At 41.8% G+C, this 16374-nt stretch overlaps 1 protein-coding gene and 1 non-coding gene across 2 annotated transcripts in view; one reads left to right on the forward strand and one right to left on the reverse strand.

Moving 5' to 3' along the window:
- LOC128305570 (1-phosphatidylinositol 4,5-bisphosphate phosphodiesterase classes I and II) overlaps positions 1–16374 on the reverse strand; it is a 69276-nt gene that overhangs the window by 50612 nt on the left and 2290 nt on the right. The gene's annotated exons all lie outside the window — the stretch shown is intronic.
- Positions 10419–10619, forward strand: LOC128306104 (small nucleolar RNA U3). Its single transcript, XR_008287532.1, has one exon. It is a non-coding gene; the product is annotated as a small nucleolar RNA U3 (small nucleolar RNA).

The following is a 16374-nucleotide window of genomic DNA, read 5'->3' on the forward strand; positions in this document are numbered from 1 at the left end:
GTTTGAATGTCCAAATTCAATCGAGCAAGCATTAAAGGGTGTAATTTTTCGAAACTATTCAGGTGAAAGAAGAACGAAATGAAGAAGAAAATGCAGTTAATAAAGGGCGTATTTCAGTGTAGTCCATTAAAGAAGTATTCTATGAAGATGTGAAAAATGACAATGCATGCAGCAGAAAATCTATTACAAACCAGAACTTTACCAATGTTGCAACGAGGATGGTAATTTTTAAGAGGTCTGAAGACATTATTCAAAACTATAAAGTGAAGACTTATAGAGCTTCAAGGATCTTGAAACGATAAATCCCAAAACTTCATTTAATTTAAGCCATCTTAATGGACAGAATCACGTGGAAATCGCAAATTTTAAAACATTTATTCTATTAGTAAAGAAACGTTTATCAAATGGTTGGTAAACTATGGTCAATTTGTAGAGATTTGGCTCTCAATTTTGTCTGTTAAATATTGGCCGGAATCATACTCATAATCATAGTTTTTTTGTATGCGTTATGACGTTTCCAGACTTATCCGCTTACAGCTCCCCTATACCAATGGCAAACCAAGTTTAGCCTAGGAAAAAAGGATTAGATTGTTTACCTAATGAAAGACTCGGTCAGCTGCTCAACAAATGTCAAAATAAAAATGCTTTAATTTGCTTGCTGGTCTGAACCACGTTAGGCCATGTTTCCCGTACGCCCAAAATGTAAACAAACATGTTTTATGAAAACAATAAAAATATGATTATTGAATCAAATTTTAGAATGTTATTAAAAACCAGGCTTAAAATTTGTCGCAAATGATTTAAATTTAAAGTTGACTTGTTAGACGATTTTTCTTTTTTTTTTTTCGACTATAGTCAATTTTTCTCTAATTGGGGTTCCGCGAGGATGATCCCGTAAGTCATTCTGTCGATTATTTATTTATTATTTTGTTATTATTTATTTATTATTTATCATTTATTTATTTAGTTTTTTTTATTTATTACTTATTTAACATTTATTCCTTTTTTATTTATAATTAAGCGATTATTTATTTTAAATTTATTATTTAATTTCGAGTCAATATTTGACAGATTCAGACAGAAAGCTTACGCTTTCTAACTTATGGTATGATTTGGTATGAAATTTAAAAATACACAGATTGTGAAAGGTCATTGTATACAAAGAAATCATTGTAAATGGTCGGTGGCCGCACAATCTTCAATCTACATACCATTTTTAATGCTACTGAAATTCAATTCACTATACTAGTCTGAATCCGTTACTCCACGCAATCCAAAGTCTTATCTTATGTTTACCCAAAAAAGGTCTTACTGGGCCCGCAGTGCGGTATTCCAAACATCGCATAAAGGAAGAAATTATGAGCATTCTTCCGCCTTCAAAGTGATCGGTAATTTTGGTACGAAAACTTGCCCCCCCGGCTTGTTTTCACCGGCCATCAAACGAAATTTGATATTCATACAGAATCGGGTAAACATTCTCGTACTTGTAAAGCTCATTTCCTCACTAAGTTAGGTTCAGTTTAGGCGGTATGAAAGAAACTCGTAACGGATGGATGATCGCGTGTTTGCACACAGATGTTCGTATTTCAAACGGCAATAAATGAGCAGAAAATGGAATGTTTTCACTTTTTTCTTCTTCAAATCGGGCATAAAATCGGATAGGATAAAACCGAAACGCTCGCACGAACTCGCCCAGCATTCGTAGACAAATGGAACGTGTCAGAATAGATTAATTGGATGCTCCATAAACAGTTCAACCCCGAAACGATCTGGCTGCGTGTTGGTTTTTTGTTGATTTTTTTCATCCTTCTTTCTTGTTTTTCCGCTTGAAATCTCATTAACAAGGGTTACATTATGATCCTCTAAGCGGACAGCTTTGCCTAAATATTTACCACCTTAAGGTTCGTGCATAACGGTGAGTTGGAGGAAGTAATGTCCATTGGAGAAAATTAGAAATGAACCAGCAATTTGGCAAATTGACACGGAGCTCATAAGTCGATTGTGTGATTTCCTTTCAAGCAAACCGACCGAAACTCGGCAGACTACGTTCATTTATCAAATTAAATCATCTTCTTCGGTGCTGTTTTGTATGCACACAACCGGTGTGACGAACTTGAACCCCGCATGATCATACCGCTAATTAACTTATATGGCAACGACAGATACGCAACACACGCACGGGATATCGCTTTTGAAGCGGTTAGTTACGCTGCCTCGCTCATTTCGCTGTCAAACTATTAAACAGCAGTTAACGCAACAACGTACTCCCGGGCGCTTCGTGCCAATTTGTCTCCTGGTATCAAATTAATCACGAGACACACTTGCCCTCCCCTTTTAGCTTCCCACTCCGAAGGCGGACGGTAATCGTGCCCGACACCCACACGACATGATCGCGAAGGATCGTTACCTGCAAAACAATGGCAAACGCATAAAACGCCCATGTTTAGCGCCCACACAAACAGACCGTCGGACGGTCGGACGCCACCGACATCAATAATTCGTCATTTGATGTAATCTTAATGGGGCTTTCCTGTTCACTTCCTGTTCACAAGTAACACACTTTCGCTTTCTCCTCGCCAGCTCGTCCCACGCGTGCCACCGATTTTCGAAGGCAAGCCCCGCTCGCTGTAATTAAAATCGTATTAATAAAACATTTTATCACCTCGTAGAGGCTGACGCTGGCACTGGTGAGGTGAACAATTTGATACGATTCTAGGGAAAGGAAGCAAAAGGAAAAACAACGCTGCACCCATACGTGAGAAAATGCTGTAAGTATGATTTTTTTTGTTCCCCACTTTCCGGTTCGGTGTGCTTTCGTCCTTCTCATCTGGGCTCGGTTCCTTTCGCGGTACGGTTGTCGAAATGTAAATTTGCTCCCTTCAATCAATTATGCATCGTTTTATGACGAAAGTGCCATTTTCTTATCATAACCGTGTCCGTGTTCGTGTCTCCCTTCGCTAACCAACCGGCGAAACTCCATCGTCAAATGGAATGCTTGATTTTTCCCTGTTCAAGCACCACCAAGCAGGCTGGGTGGCTGGTGAACGCCGAGCTACCGGTAGCACTTAATCATGATGGTCCCACGGTAACGCAGGTGACAATCGTGCCAAAATGCTATGTTAGCCGGTCGCTTGAAAGCGGCAGACAGCAAGCATAGCTTAACGTCGCTAGGTTATGCGCGACTGGGCGTCTCCATCGAGTGCCATCGACGCTTACCGGTTGGCTGTTTATAATGCTGGCGCGGTGTAATAGAGAACAGTTCCGAAAACTGATAAAAGTTTAATGTGAATGGCTGGTTCTTATGGGTGTAGTAATTCCTCATTTTCTCTCACGCTATATGACTAGTATTAAACACCTTCTTCTTCTAACCGGCATTTTTTCCACCACCCTTACCTATTGGCCTTAGCCTCTCTAATCTTAAAAGACATTCAGCGAGCATCCTACGGGTAGCAGTTCAACTTGAATCGATTACCCGCATAAGCACCACGGAATTGTGCATTCCGTGCAGTGTACTGTAAGCTGTTTATGCAGCACACGATATGCCAATTATGTGAACGCAGTTCAAGCAGCTTGCGAGGTACAGTGCACTCCCGTGCCAGCCCCAACCCAAGCGCCCCAACATACGACATGCAAATACACAAGAATTGTCCCGTGCACAACCAGAACCAATCTGCATACGACCCATCGAACCGTACGGAAGAGGAACGAATTGTTCACCGTACCGTTTTGACAAATGACAATGGTGAGTTCCCTGACAAACGCACCAAGCAGGACAATGGGACGGGTGAAATATGAATTTTAAACACACATGTGTTCTACAGCGTTTGGGGCGTTGGGAGATTTAAATATGACAGCCTTGGGGCCTTCGGTTTTCATGCAAATCACAAACCCATCACAAAGCAGATCCTTGTGACCGGCAGCGGTAGATAAGGTAAGAAAGGTAAATTAAAGCGACTAGTGGCACGAGTGGCCACTCTGGGCGAACCACTTTGCTCGGGAGAATCAAAGTCAACTAGCAAATTTATTGCTCTGCGTTCAATGCGTGAAGAAAGTGTTCTTTCAAGCATTAATAAAATAAAAAAGATTATCATATTTTCAAGCACGTTTGTCTAAAGCTTATTAATACCTTTCCTAAAAGTGACGAAATTCGTACTACTCCAAATATATTATTATCAAGCTAGATAAAACCTTGTCAGTGGTTATTGTTTGCTAACCATGTCCAAGATGTCCAATAGGACTAGAGGCATGATTTCACATATTTTAAATTAAATATTATATTTAATTGCTTACGTCAATACCAATAGGCGCTACGAAGTGAATTGATTAAATTCAACCGCATTTTCGCATCTTTTACCAAATTTTATACAATCCAAAGCTCGATAAACAATTCCTATCACAAATAACTTCCATTATCGATTGCCGATCGTCAGATCATAATGGTTGAATTCTTACGAGCTTTGTTTAAACAAAATTCAGTCTACAGCAATTATTCTTGCTTAAACAGCTTTGAAGTTCCATCAGAGCCGATGGAATTCTTAACAGGAATGGGAGTTCTATTAAAGACCGGACTCGTGTTACGAGAAGTTTAAGTATTATCCAACATTGTTCCGTTCTATACAGTCCTCAGAATATCAGCTGAGTTTGATCTCTTTGTTTCGAGCTATAAATGGAATCTTGAAACTTTTTTTAATTCTCTGTTTATCTTGAAGGATGGATGAATTGAAATTTGTAACTAGTACAAAGTTTTCTACCATCTGCTTTAATTTTTGGTATCTTTACTGATCTTTCGGTTTGTGAGCTGCAGAGAAAATATGCAAATATCATCTCGCTACATTTACATCTCAGAGCCTGACTTGTTCTCGTGCGTCCCGTGCCTTCAAACCTTCAAATGGCAGCAAATGGCAGACAAAGCAGTTGACTGTTTCTACTTTTCGGGAAACTTAATTTTGCTAATGAATTCATCCTAATCCATGAATTGTCTAATCCGCGACACACCTTCCAAGAATCCATCCAAACAAACGCCCTTGTAACGCGTCGAAGTTCGCATCGCATTGCCCGTCTACTTATCATTCGAAGCGAAAATCCAACGTAGTAATATAATGCACAATAAGTAACACACCAAAGTACCTCTCATCGGTGTATATTTCGATGGCTATTGTTTTGTAAACAAAACGCAACTTTACCTACTTCCACTTGCATTGGCTACATAAATACTAGCGAATTTTCATGGAATCAAAACAGGCACCGGCTTCAAAAATCCACTAAGCCGAATGTTTGGCAACACATAAAAAACCAGTACATACGATACCGGCAGCTCTCTTTCGATGTCAAGCGAGTACGGGCCAACGGTACGGGAAAGAAGGTGGCTGCGTCTTATTAAGAATTCCAACGATCACGTAAACACACTCGCCAACCAGCATCACCCACAATTATGCATAAACTGAACTATCAAAATACCTGCCTCCTCCACTGCCCTGGTCCCACCAACATCCGTAAGGAGGAGTTAGGCCAGTAAGCAGTAATCATGAAATTAAACATGAAATTTGTTTATTCCCTCGGAGGCTAATGGTTCCAATTACGGTGTACGATTTCTGACGATCGTTTCAGAAGTAAGCACGATTTTTCATCCTTTTTTCATCCAGTAGTGTACACTGTGTTTCCTTCACGAAATAGTTTACCAAACACATCCTTGAAAATCCTATCCCTTTTGAAGAACACCGAATGGATGTTCGTTTCGATGTATTCAACAATCTGCACGTACTCGGCCAAACGGCACGACTAGCATCATTCCAACTGAGCGCCTTCTACCGCACGGAACTAAGGGTGAGACGCCGAGTGGCGAAGGATACCCTTTTTCCGCACGGCCCAAGTGGTAGTCAAAACAGTTTTACATCTCACGTACCAACACCAACATCCATCCATCGTCGACTAAAGGTTTGACCATTCCGTATCATCGTAATTTCTCTCACACGCAAAAGGGATGTAACTGAATTCATTTTTCGTTCGTGCTCTGTTTATGAGTGATCGTGTCTTTCCCGCTTTAAGCTGGAAATGTGTTCCCAATTGCTTGGAATGCTGGTAATGAGCAGATCCCAATTGATCGAATTGATGTTTTTGCAATAATTTTATTACCAACCGGGAAGTGGTTTAGCACGTTTTTACTGGTCACGCAAACAAATCCCCCAGCGGTTGTTTGCTAATAAATCAGGAGTAATGGAATTGTGTACATGTTTTCCCTGGATGTATTTTTCACTATAACTAATGATCATAATCCTCATGATTTTGAGAACGCTTGTGATTCGAATGTCACCGGATGATCTATAAGTACAGAAGGGGTGTAGTAGGTCCAATTTGAAGGGGAGAGATCAGCTGTTCATCAGAAACTAGCGATTGACGATCAACCGTTCAGAGGACTTCCTCCCGACTCGTTCTACGTGAACCTCGATTGGTAAAGGCCATTTCTCGGAGAATATGTAAATGCTCATACAAAAAACACTTTGTAATATTCCAGTTTTAACTGAGGTGATCGTTATTAGTCTATAGCAATCTAATGTCTATATTAATTATATGAAAAATAACCTACACAACTACACCATTCCAAACACTTCCTTGGACGCATATTTCTTGCTCAGCAACGAAACACTCCTCACTTATTCACTCACGACTGTAAAGAATAATTACATGTTTACTGTAAACCACCGATTTCGTTTTATGTTTACCGTACCCTTGTCGACTACTGGCACTGCACCCTCTACCCCAACGACATCCAACGGCGAAGTGTGGTCTTAATTTCCCTTTTTAACCATTTTTATTTACAACCACCACCCCCGTGTAACAGGTGTTTGGATTTTATTAATAAATAATTTATGTCAGCGGTGAGCGAGTTTCACGCAGAAGAAACCGAACCGCGTTACAAGAAATCGGGCAAGAAACAAAACGGAAGCATTTGTGGGCGGGTAGTGTAGAAGAACCGTAGTAGAAGTGTTGAACGTAGTTAACAAAAAAACACGAGAGGCAATGGGGGAAAAAAGAAAGGAAAAATGGAATGGAAATTTGCTTAAGCGTTCCCCTTTGCGCGTGAAATCCGTTACCGCCACAAGGAAAACGTTAACGGGCGGCGGTAAGTGTTTTTCTTTCAATGTCCTTTCGGTAGAAAGTTCGCCAGGTTCTTGCAATTGCTTAATGTTGTTTTGACTACTTCGAAACGGCCGCATTTGGCGTCGGGTTGGGCAGGGTTGGGAATTAATTAAACAATTGTTCGCGCTTTCCCAGCAGGGTTTTATGTTTTTATGGTGACGAAAACGGAACTTTCCACCCCAGAAGGTGGGTGGACATTTTTTCCCCCATACTGCTGTTCGGCACGCTAAAACTGAATGCATAATGCCGAAACAACTACTTGTTGACGAAAAATGGCACCAGCGCGCGTAGAATCTACCTTTTGCCGGTCGGGCACAAAAGCAGCAAAGCGAACTGCAATTACGAAGTTTTGCTCGTAAAAAATGTGTGTATAAATATATTTATATATAAAACCAACAGCAACTTGCCGCGGGGTACCGATTTGACGGATTGGAAGCGAGAAAAGAAACATAAAGAAAGAACCATATTCCAGTGGCCTCCCCTTAAAACGACTTTCAGTGTCAAGGCACCGCAAACTGGCGTGCAACTTTGTCTCTCTGGAAAGTCCTTACGGAAGACCGGCGAGTAGCGTGCCATTCCACGAACGATGCAGACCAATAAAACGCGCCGAAATAAAATAAACTAACGCCATAAATCAATTCAGCATATGGTGTTGTTGAAAAATTTTCTGCACACTTTCCCTGCTGCTGGGTGGTGGTGCGACCGGGAAGGATCAAGGTTGGGTTGACTTTGCCAAAGCGATCTGTCCCATTCATCACCGGTATCAACGCGTGATCACAATCCGATATGTTATTTCGGGGGGCAAGGATTTTAATCTAATTTGAATAACGGACACCTTCGAACTCGCATCGAAGTACCGGTGCGATAAATCATACTTTCGTCTAGGAGAAATAAATAAAATATAGCCTTATCTTGGAAAATAAGATGTTACGGTATCGTAACCCCGCACGACATACGGGTAAATTCATACAAATCATATTGTCTTAATTTTTTGCTTAATTTGCTTTTTGTTTATTTCATACCCTTATGTCGGTTGAATGCAGCAGTTTAGTCGGATCGCCAACACGATAAATATTAAATCGAAGTCCCGATATTTAACACTAGAACTACCGCGAAAGTAATTTTGACTAAAGCGAAGAATTTTAGACACACTATTAAATCGTAACTTTGTTCTATAGAGTAATTATGATTATATGTAAAAAAAATACACGGTTAGCAGCAATAAATAACAACATCATTATTAATATATTACACCGAGAGCACATTCAAATCAGCCACGTCTCAACGGTTTGGATAAAGATTAATTCGAACCCGTAACCTTTCTCGTGCCCGGTGCTACACGTTAATCTGGCTAAATCTGGATAGTAGAACAAATCTCATCACCGACCGTTCCCATCAATGACACCCACTGGTAGCGTCTAGCTTGATATTGCTTAATATTTACCAAACCTTTCATCAAACACAAATCATCTCTGCACGAAATGTTACCAAAATATGAATGATCCTCTGCCAGATCGCACCGGGGACTGGTCGTAATTTGTGATAAAAACCGGCGGCACCATGCACTGCGCGTCACTACGTCATGGCGTTGAAAAACAGGTGAAGATTTATAAATAAGCGTTCTTTTTTTTCGGTTTGGTTCTTGCTCGGCGTTACACTTGACCAACATGAACGGTGCAAGCACAGCTGTCCGCCTTCGAGTCGAGCGCGCGAGTAAACCGGGTATAGCACCAGACGTAAATACATTCGACTCTACGCAAACGCGTCTCCCGGTACAGCTTGCTTGCCCACAGCGTTCCAGTTGTTACAGGATCGTTTCTCACAGTGTGTCGTTATTTAACGCCTTCATCTGATCGTCACCGGAGCTAACAACTAGACAAGAAGAGAAACCCCATCGGACCGTTGTTTCTAGTTTCGCTTTTTGTATGTCGGCATTTGCATTTCTTTTGCCGGATTGTTTCCCTGCCATTGCCGTTTTTTTGTTTGTTTTCCTCTATGTTGTACAAATTCATCTCTTACAGAGAAATAGAAATACACTAAGACCTGACCCGAGGACAATCTTCGCTGTACCCAACGCGAACAGTAGCAAATGCTGCACGGATCTATATGGGCAAAGCGAGATACATACAAAAAAATATATACACGAATGATGAACGATCCTCGTCGAGTTTTTTCAGCTTCCTGCAGGACACGCTACATCCAGCTTTATTACAACTTTTATGAATCTTCTTATCCCATGATACAGGCAATAAAATTTAATCCCATCCACTGTGCGACGCAGCACACCAGGGGGAAAAACACAAAAAAAAAAATGTACACGAATAAGGAAACAACTAAAACAGAACAAACACGACAAAAACCCACTGCGAAACGAAGCGATGGAACGAGTTCGCATTCTCGCTAATCCTTCTTTGGCTGATGATGTAAAAGAAGAGGTTTTCCGCAGCGCAAACGAAGGGATACACAAAGGCTTCCGGGCATGGTTACGATCCGAGGCGGAAAGCGATTGTTCTGAAGTCATAAATTACAACTGTCAGATTGCATCGGACACCCGTCTCTTATCGCTTACCGCTGCTGCTGCTGCAAAACTTGTGTTTGTTTAAAGCCGGCAAATAGAAACAGCCGCGCGTGAGATTAAATGTGGAGCGAACATTTTCAGTAAAATTAAATTAAAATTCTGTTCTAGCATTAGAAATTATTTAATATTACATTATAGTTTTTTTTAATTCAATTTATTTATTTTTTCTTTGCTGAAAGCCATCATCAGTCGAGAGAATGCTTCCGCATGTATCAAACCAAAACAGATTCTCAGACGAACTTTGGCTCTCTTTCTCTGTGCAACTGTTGTAAGGTTTCGCGGCTCGCAGTTCACACGGCTCTCTTTCACGCACTCACGCAGCATTGCTTGTGTCAAACCAGCTAAGCGACCGCATGGTTGGCGACCACGTGCTAAGGGCAATGTTTTGATTCGTTGCCTGTGCACTGTTCGCCGTACGATCTCGTGTGAAATCAAATTGAACCGCCTCGTAGCACCAGCGCACAATATTGCATTTTATGCAGCTGATAACAATTCAACGTCCGCATGGTGGTCCGATTGTATGTTTTCTAATAAATCGAACCGCATGCGCTGTATGCAGGTGCCCAAGCATGATCGGTTCTCTGCCCAGTCTTTCTCACGTCCATACCCGAATGACGTACGCACGTCACGCACTGCTGTTAACCATCGCTAGAGCGATACGCTTGCCCTGGATGCCGTGAGCGGATGAAACGGCGATAGAGCTAAGACTGTGCTTCATAGGATCATTTCTATAGGCAAGTTTTCACCTCTACCTTTCCGAAAGTAGAGCTTTTCCAACCCACGATGATGAGCGGCAGTGGCTGTCCTGGAGCGTGAAACTGTCGGACCCGGCTGCGTCTCTGACGTGTCGATCTGTACTTGATGATCGTATCCTTTCGAAAAGGGCAGACACATTCTGAGTGGTGTTTTACAAAACATAAACTAATTCTATTACAGAGAGAGCTACCTTAACAGTAAACCATCAAATTAACATTGTACGATATCATATTGTATTAATATAAACGACGATCTCTTTCAAATCCGTATTTGCGTTAGGTATAACTATTTTTTTTATATCCCAGTGGAGAGAAGGTAATCTAATACTTCAGTGCATGACTTAAAACATTCCAAGTCGTGAGATTTGTTTAAGTCGACTACATGAACTGAAAATAAGGATTAAAATTGATTAAAAACCGCCCGTGAAACACTCTTTCAAATATATTACAATGCATTTTATATTATTTTGCTCTACAGAACTATCAATGTCCTCTCTTTACTATTAACTCTCAACACTAGTAAAAACATCTTCATTGTTCAGGTATCACCCACTTAACAACGCCTTTTCACGCTCTCTTAAATAATAAAAAAAAAACGTCATTTCACTTAAGTAAAGATTGAGGAAAACACAACGTCACGAATACGGTAAGAAGCGATCTCAACAGGAGGTAACCCCGTTATCGCTCAAGCATTCCCGGAAGAAAGATGCGGTTTACACACATCTGCGGCGCTCGCACACCCACAACATATGCCCACCACCCACAAGAACAATTCATTTTCTTTGAACCCCACCCCATCAAGAGGGGGTTTGGCGCACGAGGAAGAACGACCTGTTATCGACCCTCTTGTCCCAAGTCGCTAAACAAAATGATAAAAAAAGAAAGGATTCCAATATTACTCACATGCGGCCAGAACATGCTTCGCATGGTGCAAGAGAAACGAAACGCCCGGTGTTCGTTTCTCAAGTGTTAGTCGGCTTTTTCACTGCCGAACGCTTCCGAAAGGATGTCTGGCGCACGCCAGCCATAAAAGAATTCTCATCGCTCAACCGTTACCATCCGGTCCGCGTTCAGCATGGTGCCGGGAACGCTCCACAATCGCGCCCCGAAGTACCATACGCCATCGTTGAAGGCATTGCTTAAGAGGCTGCCGAGCACATCCTCGAGCCATTTTGCGATGCTTTTTCCTTTCCGTTTTTGGGTAATATTTTTATTTTTAGTCCCAACTTACGGCACGTGTATCCTTATCCAAACACTTTTACTAGAGCTTTGTTTCCTCTTGATCGTCGGAAGAGGCAAATCAAGCAGTACGCCGCCTCCCTTGTCCCAAGGAAAGGAAAACTAGCATATACGAGCACCCCCAACCGAGCTGGGGCTCGTGTTTGGTGTGTAATCAGGTCGTATAACGAACCGTCTGGGGTGATTTCTTTAAAGGCGCGGCTCACCCAAACCCATCATCATCATCATCACGATCATCACCATCACCGTCTTTGCACAGAGGCAATGCAATCGATGAAGACGCGGTGGGAAACTCAAATTCAACCCATCCGTTCGTTCGGAGAAAAATCTCCAACCATCGCTGGTAGACAAGATGGACCGAATGGTAATGAATGTCTTGGGATTGAGAGCTTGCAGTAGAGCCACAAAACCAGACACACCTTCACTGTTCGGCTTTGCCGTAGGAGAACGCTTGCGTACAGCTACACAACCATGGGAAGGTACCAGTCAAGATGACAAATTCATTTTCTTCCTATCGAGGGAAAAATGTATCATTTTTACGGCAAATTGCAAGAATGGCACTGTCAGCAATAGAAAGAAAATAATATGAACATATTTTTGTGGTCTCCTCAAGCTTCTAGCTAATTTATGGTACTGTTTTCAAAGCAAGCAAAAATTAATTTCAATCCTTCATGGTGTGTCATGATTTCATGATTACACCACCACCGTCAACCGATTGCGAACTTCATTTGAAGCTGATAACAAATTAATACCACACTCTAACCATATTATTTGAGCACGCGCGCACGTGTAGCAAACAGGGACAAAAATTACAGCTCGATGAATATACATTCAGTATGAATATTCATCAAATATTTTGATGTCCAGCTTCAGGCAATCAACGCATCATTTTCACCGAACTGGGCGCACACATTGGATATTGTCGAATCAATGCAAAAATATGTCCAATCGAAATGGGGCTACCGTCACCGTAGTTTCCACGAACTTTACCATACATCAATCCAATCAAATACTCGAGTTTATTGGGGGTTTTTATCAGCACGCGGTTTGTTGATTTAATGACTAAACAGATATGGTTGTTTGTGTGTTAGGCATATTTGAAATTTCACCCAACGGACGGGAGTGTGGTTCCAAATTTAATTCCCATTTTCATGAGCAGCTCTTTAAGGTACTTTAATTTTATAATTCTTCGCCACGGTTGAGGGACCGCATGTTCGTCGGGAAAGCTGAGATTATGTAAAATTGGGAATTAATACAACAACCACAATACAAAAAAAAACTCCCAGCCACAACCTGACACAACCATCCTTTCGCACTCTAGCCAGCGGTAGCTTTCGCCTGTCGCCAATTTGATTGACACCGTAAAAATGGTCATTATTGGAACGTATGCGGAAGTGTTCCGCGATCCTGCAACGATGCAAGTGTGGGAGCAAAATGGAGTCGACAATAAAAAAGTGGAACCATCCTACCAGGAAAAAATCAAATGAACACACACGCACAGATACTGTCATGCGTGTCAACCGTTGATTACCCAATTGTGGCCAATCGAAGGGGGTTTGTTTTTTTTTTTTTGATTGGTGTATGCTCTACCAGTGATTAATGCTACTTGTGACAGTTGCGAACGTCCCTCGGCACGATCACGAACTTTGCACCCTAGGGGACAGAAAGTAATTATTACACAATCCGGGTGTACAATCGTTCAGCAAAAGGTGTAGCGGGTTTGCACTTAAATTTAGTTTTATTATTGCATTCATTAAATTGCGCTTCATGCGGGCTCCGATCATCAATATGCAGAGTTCATATTGACTGTCTCTTTTTTTGTGCGAGCAAATAGAAACATGAAGCTAGTTTGCATGTGCTGTGAACGTATTTAATTACGTTTGGTAATTAGAGGAGAGAAAAAAAACATATTTTGATTTAATAAGTCAACCTAGTGAATTTTACCAGGATCATCATCAACCCAAAAGGTCGCTGTTTCAACTCTTGTGAAGTGTGTAGGTCATTAAAAGAGACAGAAAGCTTTACCGGAAAATGTATCTGGGCAGACGACTAGCAATTCAGATGTACATGCCTCTTACCGTATCGAATGGGCTGCTTTTCAAATTATGTGCACCTTCAACATCTTCCAGCGCAACTCGTTATGAAGTTTATAACCCGCAAAAGCCCCTGCTAAAACCCTTACCATCCATCCAAACCACGCAACAAAACCACAATATCACTCTAATTTAGTTCTCAGTTCTTTTTTTTTGCACTCTTCATTTCGTACTGCAAACACCCGCACCACAAACACACAGCAAAGATGAAATGTTTCCTGCGTGGTACGTGTGCGCCTTTAGCAAACCGCAAAACCGGGTAAAAGTTTCCCATGTTTCTGCACCTGGGAACCACACACGGCCGGGCTTCCGCTTACATTTGCCCTATCAAACATTAACATATGCTTTATTCACTTGCATTTACAGACATTTCCATCCGAATGTTCCATACACCGAGCGGGGAACGCTTTCTCGGTCTTCCAGCGTCGATGGAAAGCCTGCACCCACGTCGTCTGGTCGTCAATTCCGGGCTTTCCTTACCTGAGGATGGTAGGCAGACAACAAAATAGGGGAAGGTGAGACGACGTCAAAATGCTGGCGTTATCTTCCAAACTCATCCCTGCCGTTGCCGTCCAGGAAGGACACCCACAGGTAGGTAATGCCGGAAAGCATCCTGACACAAGCATCCGAAACAATGTGACCGAAATGAATGAACAGATGAAATAAAGTGGTAGGATGGGGCCAGCAATGGTGTAACAAGGAAATGCACAAACAAAAGCAAAACAACAGCTGATCCAAAGCGCACCCTCGCCGTACGATGGCTGAGATTATGATGCAAATGAAAAAAGACGTATCCACCCAAGCAGCACATTTGCTTCCCGTCTCGTCCCAATGCTCCACGACACTAGCCCCGGTTGTAGAGAGAACGAAAGCAACAACAAAAAAACGCCACTCGTGTCACTTTACCTTCCTACCAACATCACAACTTTATCATTCGCCACTCATGCTGGTGGAGTTTGGGATGTTCCGGGACGAAAGACGAATCTAAAGCTTTTGCCTATCCAAACCCATACCTGCCCAATGCTCGTACACTCGGCGTTTGAAAAAGGATACCGCTTAGCTGCTCACCATAACCTCACTTCATCTTGGGGCTTTAGCGAGACAGCAGTGCCATTCGCAACGGGTTTCGGGTGGAGCGGTCGGCGTGGTCGGTTGTCAGTGACACCGCGCCCTACCCCAACACAGATGAAAGGAAACGGAGGCACACATTATGCTCCGGGAGAATGCTTTCAGGCATTCGGGGATTTGTTGTATCAACAAGCGTATGTAAACACCCGTGCGCAAGAAAGCGTGGGGAAAGCGAATGAGATGAGTGCATTTGGGAGTGCTGCTGCTGCTGCTGCTACTTCCCGGTTCATAGTGAATGGTGGGAAAAAGATATTTCTTTTCCATTCGGTGGGAGACATCATGGTAGATGGTTCTCTTTGACTTAAGCAAATCATATATTTGGAGCATGCTGTCGAGGTGTCCGAGACAGTGTACCGATGTCCTACTCTTCAAACCCTACAGTGCGTCGAATAATATTATGTGAGATATTCGTGTGTAATTATTACCAAAATCGAGCATAAATGAAACTTTTCAGGGGCCAAGGTTCTTTAAAAAAATCCATAATAAATGTTTATATATCCTCTTCTTCTAATCTTCTTCGTTATCGGCGCAACAGGCTCAAGAGGTCTAGGCCGGCCATTTCTGGCTTTCTGTACCTTTATTTACCCGATGGGATGGGATTTTGGTCCGGTCCGTTCGTGTGAAGACTGGTGCCACTACCATCCAGGCACCGGGCACCGGGAAAGACCCCTGCTTCTAATAACTTATTCAAATTCATGACCATTTGTATGTAATAAAAGACCAGCGAATAGCTAGTAAATATGACAGTAAATTGTTTACACTATTACAAAAAAGAACATCATTCTAGCAAATACAAATGATGAAGACAAAAATTTCCTTTCCTTCCTCCTTTTTTCAACTAAGTTTATAAGGATTCATGCATCAACATTCAAGCATACACACAACATTTGTTTTGGGAATTGGAAGTACAAGGTTAGATTAATCCGAATTGATTATTTCATTCAGCAACAAAAGCAACTTCCAACAACAAAATCTTCAGAGTAGATTGTTAAATTTATCAATGCAGTATTAGATACTATCATTTGTAAACGACTGCCCTCAACACAAACTGTCCTCGAAGTACATTTAAATTATACTATTGAAACATTATTTTAATGGCCATCACTGTACCAACAAATCATGTGACCAAAAAAAGTAACGATACAAGAGTATAGAAAAATGAAAGAGAGAAAGAGAGAGATCGAGAGAGAGAGAAGGAAAAAATACTATCGTAGAAAATTTAGTACGAGGGACATATTTTGCGAGGGTTTCGTTTGAAGTGGCTCGTTTTGCTGCCAACCAATGGTTTTCCTAAGGACTTCTAAAGGACGACGCTTCAACCCTATATATATATATATGGACGAGGGTGTTGGGTGGCTAAAGACACCACCCCGTTGGTGGTATCAGTTGCAGCTTGAGGACAACGGCAATCCAGTGATTTATGTAGCGCATATGAAAAAAGATC

Source organism: Anopheles moucheti, chromosome 3, assembly GCF_943734755.1.
Source record: "Anopheles moucheti chromosome 3, idAnoMoucSN_F20_07, whole genome shotgun sequence".
NCBI classification, from domain to species: Eukaryota; Metazoa; Arthropoda; class Insecta; order Diptera; family Culicidae; genus Anopheles; species Anopheles moucheti.